The sequence below is a fragment of the Meriones unguiculatus genome, chromosome 1 (genome assembly GCF_030254825.1).
Source record: "Meriones unguiculatus strain TT.TT164.6M chromosome 1, Bangor_MerUng_6.1, whole genome shotgun sequence".
NCBI lineage: Eukaryota > Metazoa > Chordata > Mammalia > Rodentia > Muridae > Meriones > Meriones unguiculatus.
The window spans coordinates 104,021,798-104,034,945 of NC_083349.1; the positions used below are offsets into that span (position 1 = coordinate 104,021,798).

The window sequence follows — 13,148 nt, forward strand, 5'->3', positions numbered from 1 at the left end:
ACTAGGCATGGCCAATAGATGCAAAATTTAGTTCCTATGCCAATATATGCCATAGGTAAATGCTGCATCATGCAAGTGTTACAGTATCTATTTTATGTCCAACTTCCTTAAATTTACTGTAGCCTTCAAGCCTAGAAGTTATACAACTGGCAGCAGAGCGAAGCATACAGATTAGGGGCAACCGTAACAATCAGTCTTTGTTGGAGATGTTCCCATCTCTTCAGGTTGATGACTTTTCCTCCTGACCACAGCTCTGGCTTCCAGAGTGTATTATTGTGTTTGACTTCATCCACCTTTGCCAGCAGGCTTGGCAACATACAAGCACTTCCTGTGTAAGCAAGTGAAATCCTCAAAGATACACGAGGTCCAAGCAGAGAGGCATGTCACGGAGACCACAGGATAACGATACAGGACAGTGCTCTGTGCAATCTCAGACCTGCCCCGGCAAGACTAAATGTTAACAAGGATGGAGAGACCCAAGCAGCAGAATGGAAAGAGCAACAACAGCAATGAAAATCTATCCTTCCTTCTTTTTTGAACCCGTTCTGCTGTTGGAACCAGTACATGAAGAGACCACTACCACAGAAGCATGGCTGATCTGGGCCCCCGGAGCAACGAGCACAAGAACACATCCACTACCTCACCCAAGCTCTACTCTGAAGCTCTGTAATGGAGTTTACAAGAGAGGAGGAGTAGATATTTTTTCAGAAAAGCATTCCGTTCTTTTTATCAATCCTTGAAGCCACGTCTACCTCCAGCCTGCTTCCCCCCTTGAGCCTGAGGATCTCCCCAGAGATCCCTACCTTAACAGCATGGAACTTGAGAATAAGAGAGAGGAAAATACCAGGGTCCTGAGACCAGTTCATAGAGTATCTGAACTAGACCCCACATGTTAAGTGAATGGCTAAAAGTTTAACAAGAAAGAAAATAACAGCACAACACTGTTCGAAACAGAACTTAGAGTTCTGCCTAAGAAGTCTAAGTATTTCCACAGGAGAAATGAGCAGGAATTCCACACTGAGGGGCAGCTGTACTAAAGGTACAGAAGTTGAGCTGTAGTTTGCCATGACTGGCAAGTACTGTACTCTTAGCGTTAAAGATGTATCTCCACATAAAGTATTATGGACAGTAGACCTCTCCTTTCCTCTGGTTCTGGTGATTGAACCTAGGGCCTCCAACAACCTAGACAAGTTCTCTACCACTGTACCACTGACATATCCTTCCTTCCAGTGAATTTCATTCACTCATTTATTCTCTCTCTCCCTTCCTCCTTCCCTCTCCCTCTGTCTTCCCCTCCCATCCTCTCTCTAAACTATAGAGAGACTATTCAACTGATCATTTTCCTTCCATGGTTGTACATTTCTTCAGAATTAATGAACTGGATTAAGACAGCTCTCTTCATGCCACATGGAACAGGCCCTGACATATTAACCCCACCGAGCATCACCAGAATGAGGTGCTGTGCCACCTTCCAGGATACTGTGGTGAGGCATACGGGTCTCTGTTTCCAAGTGGCTCCAGGTACAGTGAATAAACAGGCATGTCAACAAAGAGGGGAACCAGGAGACACTGAAAATGACCAGCACCTGTTGAAGTGAAACAGGTGATAAGCTGGGAGGAACGGATGTAGGGGGACGTGCCTGAGCAGAAGAAGCAATGTGAGGAGAGGCACGGAGGGCCCGAGAATGAGGACATTTGGCACCCCAAGGCTCAGTTTGGCAGAAGTAGAGCATCGAGCATGGATGAAGGCTCACAGTCATAATAAAAGCGAAGGACCAGATGGCAGAAGATCCTGGAGGTCCTAAAAGTAATCCACGTGATTGCAGAGAACACACTACCTAGCCAGACTGACAAAGTAAAAAAGGGCACACACTATGACACCATGTAATTTCTTCTGGGCTGCCCTAGCAAAATGCCTCAGAGGCCAGGTAATTGTTTAAAAAGAACCCAAGAATCACATGAGCTTTTCTTCAGACAGTAAACAGCTGAGCCCTCCTTCTCCTAAAAGTTGCTTTAAAAATTGTTCTGGCTACAGATGCACTTTGTGATAATACTACAGGGACACCCATCACCTTCCCAGCCCGGGCATCTTTCTTTCCAATCAAAGATGACCTTGTTTCTCTGGATGTTGCCTCTTAATGTTACCTCGCTGCCTCCTTACCTAGCTCTTGGAACTGCCCTTCCATGAATTTGTTCTTCAGCCAGACCTACCTTTGACATGCCACACACACACACACACACACACACACACACACACACACTTTATTCACAAAGAAATCACACCCCCTTATTAAAAGCCAGCTTACCTCAAACTGACATGTGACCAATCCTATATAAAACAAAACTGAAGAAAAAGATGACATTATTTTGTGAAGCTTTTTGTATGGGCATCCCTTAACTTTCTGGTGCAAATCACTGAGTTTCCTCTGTCATGATTATAGGGCCATTTCTCTATTTTTTAAATTTTTTCCACTAGAGCACAGGACTTGCTTACTTCTCTCCTCTGCGTAGAAGGCTGCTCTTCAGACACTAATCTGGTCCAAGACACAGGTTCGCGACAGACTGAGTCTGACTGAAGGCCACTAATGGAGGCCCTTTCAGACACTCTCTATAGTTCAGACAAATAAAAAGCAGGCTCATGCTCAGCCCTAAACGGGATGTCTTTATCACACCTCCTCTCTCAAGACTCAGGGTCTTTGTGGAGAGTTGTAAGAGCCAGAGACGGTGGATGACTCCAAGGACACAGCATCATCAAGACACAAGACAGATGCACATTTAAACTCATCGAGACTGTGACAGCACACAGGACCTGCATAGGTTCAAGCAAACAAAATCCCAGCACTGAAAGCGGAAGGTGACACAAAGACCTGCTCCTAACCTAGAAGCTATCTGAAGTTCATACCTGCTGGGAAATGAAAAATCAATTTTCTCCAATAGAGTGTTACTGGGTATATCAACCACACTCCAGGACAGGCTGCATGCCCAGAAGTAGCTGGCAACACAAATGAATGCCAAATGCCATTTTGTAGGGGTGTGTGTGTGGGGGGGGTGGTTTTTTGTTTGTTTGTTTAATCGTTCTGATTTTTTTCTTTATTTTTTTTCAGATTCTGTGCTTTTTGGTTGTTTTCCTGTTTTGTTTTTTGTTTGTTTGTTTTACTTTATGAATTTACTTTATATCCTGATCAAAGCTTCCCCTCCCTCTTCTCCTCCCAGACCCTCCCCCATCTCCTCATCCTCCCTTTCTCCTCAGAAGAGGGGAGGCCTCCCATAGAAATCAACCTGCCTTGGCATATCAAGTTGCAGTAGGACAGGTTGCATCTTCTCCTGTGGCAGCTAGACAAGACAGCCTAGGCAGGGGAAAGGGATCCAAAGGCAGGTCACAGAGTCAGAAACAGCTCCTTCTTTTTGGAGTCCTACATGAAGACCAAGCTGCAGGACTGTTACCTATGTGCAGACAGCCTAGTTCCAGCCCATGCATGCTCTTTGTCAGTTCAGTCTCTGTGAGCCCCTATGAGCCCAGGTTAGTTGATTCTGCAGGTTTCCTTGTGGTGTCCTTGACCTCTCTGGCTCTTTCAATCCTTCATCCCCCTATTCCACAAGATTCCCTGAGCTCTGCCTAATGTTTGCCTGTGAGTCTCTGCATATGTTTCCATCAGTGGCTTGGTGAAAACTCTCAGAGGTCAGCTATGCTATGTTCCTGTCTGCAAGTACAGCAGAATATCACTAATAGTGTCAGGGGTAGGCACTCATGGCATGGGTCTCAAGATGGGCCAGTCACTGGGTGGCCATTCCCTCAATTTCTGTTCCATCTTTATTCTTGCACATCGTGTAGGCAGGACTAATAGAGGGTCTAAAGTTTTGTGGCTGGGTTGGTGTCCCAGTCCTCCATTGGAAGTCTTTTCTGTTTACAGGAAATGGCTGTTCCATATCCCCTATTACTAGGGATCTAAACTGAAGTCACCCTCATAGATTGCTGGGAGTTTCCAATGTCCTAGATTTCTAGCTTATCCAAGCTACTGACTCCCCCCACCCACGACTACTGATTCAAATCTCTCTCCCAAAACTCTCTCCTTATATTCTCCCACAACATGACCTCTCCTGTTGCCCTCCTGATCCCCCCTCCCACATAGCTCTCTCCCTCCATTTAACCCGATATCTATTCTATTTTCCCTTCTCAGTGAGATTCAAGCATCCCCTCTTGGACCCTCCTTGTTACTTAGTTTCTTTGGGTCTGTGTATTGTAGCATGGTTATCCTGTACTATATGGCCATCATCCACCTATAAGTGAGTACATACCATTCATGTTTTCTGGGTCTGGTTTACCTCACTCGGGATGATCTTTTCTAGTTCCCACCATTTGCCTGAAATTTTCATGATGTCATTGTTTTTAATAACTGAGTAATATTCCATTGTGTAAATGTACCACATTTTCTTAATTCATTCTTACATTGAGAGACATATAAGTTGTTTCCAGTTTCTGGCTATTATGGATAAAGCTGCTATGAACATAGTTGAGGAAGTGCCCTTGTAATACAGTGGAGCATCTTTTGGATATTTTCCCAGAAGTGGTGTAGCTGGGTCTTGAAACAGAACTATTCCCAGTTTTCTAAGAAACTGCCAAACTGATTTCCACAGTGTTTGCACTCTCCCAGCAATGGAGTAGGGTTCCCCTTTCTCCACATCCTCTCGCATGTGTTATCACTTGAGTTCTTGATCTTAGCCATTCTGATGGGTGTGAGATGGAATCTCAGAGTTGTTCTGATTTGCATTTCCCTGATGACTAAGGGTGTTCTACATTTCTTTAAGTGTTTCTCAACCATTAGAGACGTCTCTGTTGAGAATTTTCTGTTTAGATCTGTACACCATATTTGGTTTGTTGATGTCTAGTTTCTTGAGTTACTTATATATCTTGAATATCAGCCCTCTGCAAGATGTAAGTTTGTTGAAGACCTTTTCCCATTCTGTAGGATGCCATTTTGTTCATTTGATAGTGTCCTTTACAACCATTTATTATTGTTTTTCTTAGAGCCTGAGCTGTTGATGTTCTGTTTAGAAAGCTGTCTCCTGTGCCAATGTGTTCAAGGCTCTTCCAGACTTTATCATCTATCAGATTTAGTGTATCCAGCTTTATACTGAGGTATTTGCTATACTTGCACTTGAGTTTTATGCAGGATGATGAATACAGATCTATTTGCATTCTTCTACATGCAAACACCCAGTTAGTTAGAATAGCACCATTTGTTGAAGATGTTATCTTTTTTTCATTGTATAGTTTTAGCTGCTTTGTCAAAAATCAAGTGCCCATAGGTGTGGGGTTTACTTCTGGATTTTTGATTTGATTCCATTAATCAACCTGTCTGTTTTTATGCCAATGCCATGTGGTTTTTATTACTATTGCTCTGTAGTACAGCTTGAAATCAGGAATGGTGTTACCTCCAAAAGTTATTTTATAGTACAGGATTGTTTTGGTTATCCTGGGTTTTTTGTTCTTCCATATGAAGTTGAGAATTGTTCTTTCATTCAATGTAACTGCCATCAAATTACTAACACAATTTTTTACAGGCCTTGAAAGAAAAATTCTCAACTTCATGTGGAATAACAAGAAACCCAGGATAGCTAAAATACTCCTCTACAATAAAAGATCTTCTGGAATTATCTCCATCCTTGATATCAAGCTATACTATAGAGCAACAGTAATAAAAGCTACATAGTACTGGCATAGAAACAGACTGGTGGATCAATGGAATCGAATAGAAGACCCAGAAATACACCCACATACTTATGGACACCTGATTTTTGACAAAGATGGCAAAACTATACAATTGAAAAAAGGGAGCATCTTCAACAAATGGTGCTGGTCTAACTGGATATCTACATGTAGAAAAATGCAAATAGATCCGTACTTATCACCCTGCACAAAACCAAAGTCCAAGTGGATCAAAGACATCAACATAAAACCAGACACACTAAAACTGTTAGAAGATAAAGTGAGAAAGAGCCTTGAACTCACTGGCACAGGAGACAACTTCCTGAACAGAACACCAACAGCACAGGCTCTAAGATCAACAATCATAAATGGGACCTCATGAAACTGAAAAGCATCTGTAAAGCAAAGGGTACTGTCATTAAAACAAAATAACAGCCTACAGACTGGGAAAGGATCTTCACCAACCTTATATCTGACAGACGGCTAATATCCAGAATATATAAAGAACTCAAGAAGTTAAAAAGCAACATATCAAATAATCCAATTAAAAAGTGGGGTATAGAGCTAAACAGAGAATTCTCAATAGAGGAATATCGAATGGCAGAGAAACAATTGAAGAAATGCTCAATGTCCTTAGTCAATGGGGAAATGCAAATCAAAATGACCCTGAGATTTCACCTTACACCCATCAGAATGACTAAGATCAAAAACTCAAGTGACAACACATGCTGGAGAGGATGTAGAGAAAGGGGAACCCTCCTCCATTGCTGGTAGGAATGTAAACTTTTAAGACCACTTTGGAAATAAATCTGGCACTTTCTCAGACAATTAGGAATAATGCTACCTCCAGATCCAGCTACATTTGCTCAATGGTGTTCATAGCAGCATTATTCATAATAGCCAGAATTTGGAAACAACCCAGATGTCCCTTAGTTGAGGAATGGATACAGAAATTGTGGTACATTTACACAGTGGAATACTACTCATCAATTAAAAACAAGGAAATCAAAATTTACAGGTAAATGGTGGGAACTAAAAAAGATCATCCTGAGAGGTATCCTAGAAGCAGAAAGACACACATGGAATATACTCACTTATAAGATATTAGACATATAGGATACTCATACTAAAATCTATACACCTAAAGAGGCTAAGTAAGAAGGAAGAACCTGAGTAAGATGACCAATCCTCATTCAGAAAGGCAAATGGGATAGAAATCAGAAAATGGAGAAAACAGGGAACAGGACAGGAGCCTATCACAGAGGGCCTCTGAAAGACTTCTCCCAGTAGGGTATTAAAGCAGATGCTGAGACTCATAGCCAAACTCTGGGCAGAGTGCAGGAAATCTTATGAAAGAAGGGGGAAATAGAAAGACCTGGAAGGGGATGGATTTCCACAAGGAGAGCAACAGATCCAAAAATCTGGGCCCAGGGGTCTTTTCTGAGACTGATATTCCAACCACGACCATTCATGGAGATAACCTAGAACCCCTGCACAGAGGTAGCCCATGGCAGTTCAGTCTCCAAGTGGGTGCCCTAGTAATGGGAACAGGGACTGTCTCTGACATGAGCTCAGTGGCTGGCTCTTTGATCACCTCCCCATGAGTTGGGGTGGGAGTGGGGTGGACAGCAGCCTTACCAGTCCACAGAGGAAGACAATACAGACATTCCTGATGAGACCTGATAGGCTAGGTCAGATGGAAGGGAGGAGGGCCTCCCCTATCAGTGGACTGGGGAAGGGGCATGGGAGGAGAAGAAGGAGGAAGGGAGGGACTGGGAGGCGATGAGGAAGGGGCCTACAACTGTGATACAAAGTGAATAAATGGTAATAAATTAAAAAAAATTTTTAAAGAAAAAAAAAGAATACCACTAGTGATAGTATACAATTTAAAGTAAATATAGAAATATTCTACATGATGGTGTTTATTATTAGGAAATAAAATAATTTCAGATGATAGATAGATGGATTGATATATATATAAATAGATTATAAATAATAGATAAATGATAGATAGATAGATAGATAGACAGATAGCTAGCCTAGAATTCTCTAGCTAGCCTTGAACTCACTGAGATCCACCTGTCTCTGCCTCCGAAGTGCTGGAATTAAAGGTGTGTTCTATTATGCTCTGCCAACAATAAATATATTTTGGAGTAGTTTCTTTGGTAAGGTTCTCGGCATTCTATATTGCCCTATGAAAGGCAACCACTTTGTTTTACTGTTGTAACGAATCACCTCTAAAACCCAGAAAGTATTCCCCATAAAATTTAATGGGAAGAAAATACAGTCTCTGGTTAATCAGAATGACCCAGAGGCATTTTCATGGATGAGCCTCAGGAGGCCAACACAACACAGCTGGCAAAGAATGAATGGTTCAACTTTTAACAAAGTTGAAAAAAAATTCTTTTTCCCCACCCTGAGCTGTTATGACAGTTTATTTACTGCTTCACTGAGAGGCATTTTCTTCCCTTCTTGGGAAGAGAACCTTCCTAGCATGGATTCAGCAAGGTGAACTGCTCTCTCCTCTCCTGAAGCACAGTCTTAGGAAGCTGACTTCTAAGACAAGTAGGGAGGTCTCCAACACAGAGCATGAGGTGAAAGAAAGAACCATGGGCAGCCATTATCTCAGAAAGTGACCTTCCAAAAGCACCAGTTCCTCACCTGAAAACAGGGAGCAGCATGTCTTTTTCTCTTGTTCAAAATGATTGATAGGTATCAGCATCACCTTTCAGAGAGCTTCCTTAGTGAGCAGCAAGAGAGGGAAGTCCAACTATCCAAGCTCGAAACTGAAGGCGCTCCACAGTATGGACTCAGTCAGCCTTCCCTGGAGGACTCGTAGTTTATCATTGTTAAGGAAAACTATTCTCAGTTCCACAAACCGATCGTGTTTCTTTCTTCACACCAGATTTAAAATTCTTCCTCCCCACATCAACCCTTTGCCCCTCGTTGGCTTTTATATGAAGAGTTTATGATGTTTAGAGTTTTCCAGCCCCTGTCAGTCAACAAGCAGGCAGCATACACTGACACCCTGTGTGACGATATGCTGAGGAAAGGAGCTAAATGGAGGCAGAGAGGGACACGGCTCCCCTCTTCAATTACCCTCCACCAGCTGGAAGCAATGCCTCACCTCCTTTCCGGGCTCTGCTCAGAGCAGTCTGCCTCGTCTAGGACTCTGCGCGCATCTCTGTCATCTCCTCCTCGGAGCAGTAGCTGTGTGGTTTGTTCATCTTGTACAACCTAGTATCCCACCATGCATCGCCACTAATACATGGTCAGACAAAGCAACACAAGACAGCTGCTTGTCTAAAACCTAGGACCCTGCCACGTGCTTAATCATGTGAAGCAGGGTTAGAGGGAGCAACCCAAGATAACTGGAGGTACTGCGGCTCTACAACAAAGCAGGTTCGTAAGGTCGCTTCAGTCAGGGACAAACGCCTCCGCTTCTCACAGCCGCAGGTTACGGCCGCCACCACCTTGTTCTCGCAAATGAAATAACGGATGGGGACAAGGTCTCTAAAAGATCAAACACGTTTCTTCATGGTGTTACTTCATGGGTGTTCATGAGACAAGAGACTCAGAGAAACCCCGCACAGGATAAACGGAATGCAGAGCAGTTGCTGCCCCTTTTCCTGTCCCTTCATGAGGCACATCAAATGGTGGTTTTGCGGTTTTTGTGATATTCTGTTTGTGATGCCAGTGAGTCTTCAGTTGCTTTCTTCACTCACAGACACCCGATTTTCATTACACAACACACACACACACACACACACACACACACATTAAAAAACCATTGACAACGCCACATTGAATGGAAAAGACTGGCTCAATGTTAGGTAAGTTTTCATTTTCAAAAGAAAGAAGTGGAGGAAAGAGAGAAACAGAGATAAAATTGCTGTCACTTTAAACAAATATAAGTATATAAGTAAATATGAGTATAATTAGAAGTCTACTTTGTAGACAGTGTGACTCAGTGTAAATCTTCTGCCCTCCATCTTCCTCTCACAAGGTGAGTTCATGCTAGAGAAGTACTGCATCTCTTGAAAATCACCTCCATGGGGCCTCACTCTTTTCCTTATTTTTAATGCATATATTTATTTATTTTGGGTCACTGGGGCCTTGTGCATGCTAAGCAAGCATTCTGCCACTGACCTACAGCCACAGCCCAGAGGCCTCACTCTGAGAGTCACATAAAGTAGAAAGTCCACTTCCTGATCCTCCCATTGCACACTCAATGGCAGAGATTATTAGGTTTACATCACCAGAGTAGAGGAGTACCTGCATCTCTTACACCTGCCAGCCCAACATGTCATCAGCACAGCACAAAAGGCCAGCTCAGAAGCCACATGAATAAAGAAGGGATCCAAGGCACAGCCTGCTACAGAGCAACCCTCTGCATGTTTGTATGGGGTAACCTGGGACCACAGAGAGCACAGAACCAGAGCATGGCTATAAGTCAGGATTCTGGCCCTTAAGTACGAGGTTCAGCTACCTCACACATTCTCTGTCTCCCTCCTTAATTCAGACATTCTCACTCTCCCTTCTCCACCTCCCCACCTCTCTCTGCAGCCTTTCACATATTTCAACTCCATGAGGTTCTTCCAGAAGTCAGACTCCAGAGAATTAAGTATGTGAATGACATAAAGCGATGGTTCCACTTTGAGCTAAGCAGCTGGCTGTGTGTCTAAGCCCAGCTCACTTAACCGTCTGTGCCTGCTTCCTTCTGGCAAAAGTTGGGGGACGGTAAGATTTGTTCCACTGCCCTCAAAGATATGTAAATCATGAGAAAAATGTTGCAAATTTTCTCTACTGTGGCTCGTGTCATTGCAGGTATCCTAACTGTGAACTTCATGTGATTTTCTTTGCACTGTTTGTGGCTCCTTTGGGGCAGGGATCCGCAGACTTGAACTTAAGATAAACCCTGCATACAAACTGCCACTGGGGCACAGAAACTGCTCTCTCACATACTGCCTCTGGCTGCATCCCTTCACAGCTGCAGAGAGGAGCTGCTATGACAGAGGCCAAAGGGCTCTTGAATTCTGAATTATATTGTCTGGCTTTCCTCAGAAAAGCACTCCAGGCCAAGTCCTTCAGTACCCTTAACTATAGCAAGCCAAAGCCAGTTGTTAGCAAGTCATGAGCACTTGAATTTTCTGCAAGTTATACTATTTTCTATACATGTCCTATTTGTCAAACGATGTATGACATTATACAAAAGTACACAGGGGGAGAAAATAAATTAGGAAACTCCTCTTTATAGATAATAAAATTATACTACACCAGTAAAGTCCAAAAATACTAAAGCATGCAAATAATTTTTTAGGGTTTTGTGTGTGTGTGTGTGTGTGTGTGTTTGTTTGTTTGAAGAATCACACTTTATAAGCTTGCTAAGCCATCTCTTTTCAGTAAAGATAAGTTACAAATCATGCCCATCAAGCCAGCTAATATTTGAGCTAAAATCAAAGACTAAAATTACATTGGAAAGCAATGAAAGATTTCTCATGATTTCCGTTGTGAAACTACTCGTTGTGAATAAAAACTTGAAAACCTTCAACTGTACTTAGACTTTTGAAAAGTCAGATTGCAATGTCAATCCTTTTGGGAGGGCGGCGCTGGGGTGTGATTCTGAGCGCTCTTGTGAGTAACTGTGTGGTGCGTTGCATTCTGACCTAGCTATGTGTAATCTGCCCCCAAACAATTGGGCCACCGCCAAAAAGGAAAGTGTGCGGCGGCGTGCGTTAACAAGCAGACTTCCCGTTTCTCAATGCCTTCAAATATTTAGTTTCAAAATGAATACACTGCAAGCCAGAAAAAAAAATGACTACCCATTCAATTACTTCGTCATTGCTACTGTAAACATTTGCCATAAATGTCAGGGGACTCAGACAATGCCAATGATGATGAAGAGGAAGCAGCAAGAAAGGTAAAATGAGAGGAAAAGGCACCAAGATCTAGTATCTCCTGCCAGGAGTTACTTTCCCCCTTCTTCTCCTTGTTTAAAAAAAAAAGGCCAAAAAAACAATACTATTAACTTCTGATATTAAAAGCCATAAGACGACTGAGAATGTAATACGCAAGGCTCTATGTCCAACCTCCATATGACAATAAAAATAATAAATAAATAAGTAAACAGATAAATAAATAAATAAATAAATAAATGGATAAGTAAATAAACCTCACAATGTAATATTTTAAAGGTAAGTTTTAGGAGTCAGTACATATAATCCCATTTATTTTAGGGGATGAGAAAAACTGAGTCCCCAAGTCCTAAATGGCATGTCTTGTGGACTCCCCGGACAGCAACAGAACCAAGACTCTAGTCTACTTGCCTGATCATCAGCTCAGCACCCTTCGCCTGAGAGCGGGCTCCCTGGCCTGCTAAGCACTACATGCCACTTGGCATCTAAAAGCTAAATCCTCCTTAAAACCTCCCCAAGTACCCCAGCCCTAGCCAGGAAAATAACAATACCCTGTTCAATCATAGGCATGCTTTCTTTCCAAGTACAGATGATCAATAACACTTCTTGAGCCTCATTTAAAGTTTCTGCAATTGCCACAGACTAACCTGAGCACCAGTCAGGGCTTCAGGCTGCCCTTCATATTCTGTCTTGATGAAAATCAGTTTGAAAAAAAAAAAAAAGAAAGAAAATCAGTTTGAAATAGCATCCCTTTCCTGCACCTCTCAGACACACACTCCCAAGACTAAACAGCAATATTCCATAAAAAGACCAGATCTAGCCAGTGTTATTATCTGTCTGACATTTCAGTTATTCTTGTGAGTAACTCAGAAAGTAACACGGGTGTCTGGATTATTTGAGTACACATGGCAAGCCATAATTGGTCAAAAAATAATAAAAGGCTTTTTTTTGAGTGACAAAAATACTGTATTGCATGATGGCATGGCACTATGACAGCTTTCAGTAGACCGCAGTACTTTCTCCACTTACAAAAATGCAGAAAAGAAACAATTTTAAAAGAAGCAAAAATCCCGTCCACGCAGTCAGTAACTACTAGCGTATATTTAAAGTTTTTGTGGGCTGATGGCAATCCACTAGTCTCTCTTGTGCAAATTCATCTTATACATCAATCTATAACTCTGTCTCCTGATGCAGAGCAGACACGTGGCAGAAGAAACAAGTCTGCATCCTTTCCTAAACTGAAGTCCAGATTTTGACAGTCTTTAGGAGGAAAAGAATAAGGAGCCTCATCATTTACAAAGTGAAAACTTTTAATTTCGTTACAACTTCCCAGGTTACAAGAGTCAAATCTAATGCAAACCGAATTTATCAATAAGCTGGTAAAAGCTGAAACCAAGCAACGGAAGCTAGGCATTCGGGTCTCACCTAGAAACTCACACTGTACCCTCCCCTCACCACACAGCTGAGGAGATGCTAAGTCACAAGAGGAAATATTCTAGTTGCCATTTCCCCAAGAAGCTAAAAAT

The 13,148-nt window shown here is 42.4% G+C and overlaps 1 protein-coding gene across 7 annotated transcripts in view; it reads right to left on the reverse strand.

The window, feature by feature from the left end:
* Ltbp1 (latent transforming growth factor beta binding protein 1) overlaps positions 1-13,148 on the reverse strand; it is a 374,971-nt gene that overhangs the window by 201,579 nt on the left and 160,244 nt on the right. The window lies entirely within an intron of this gene.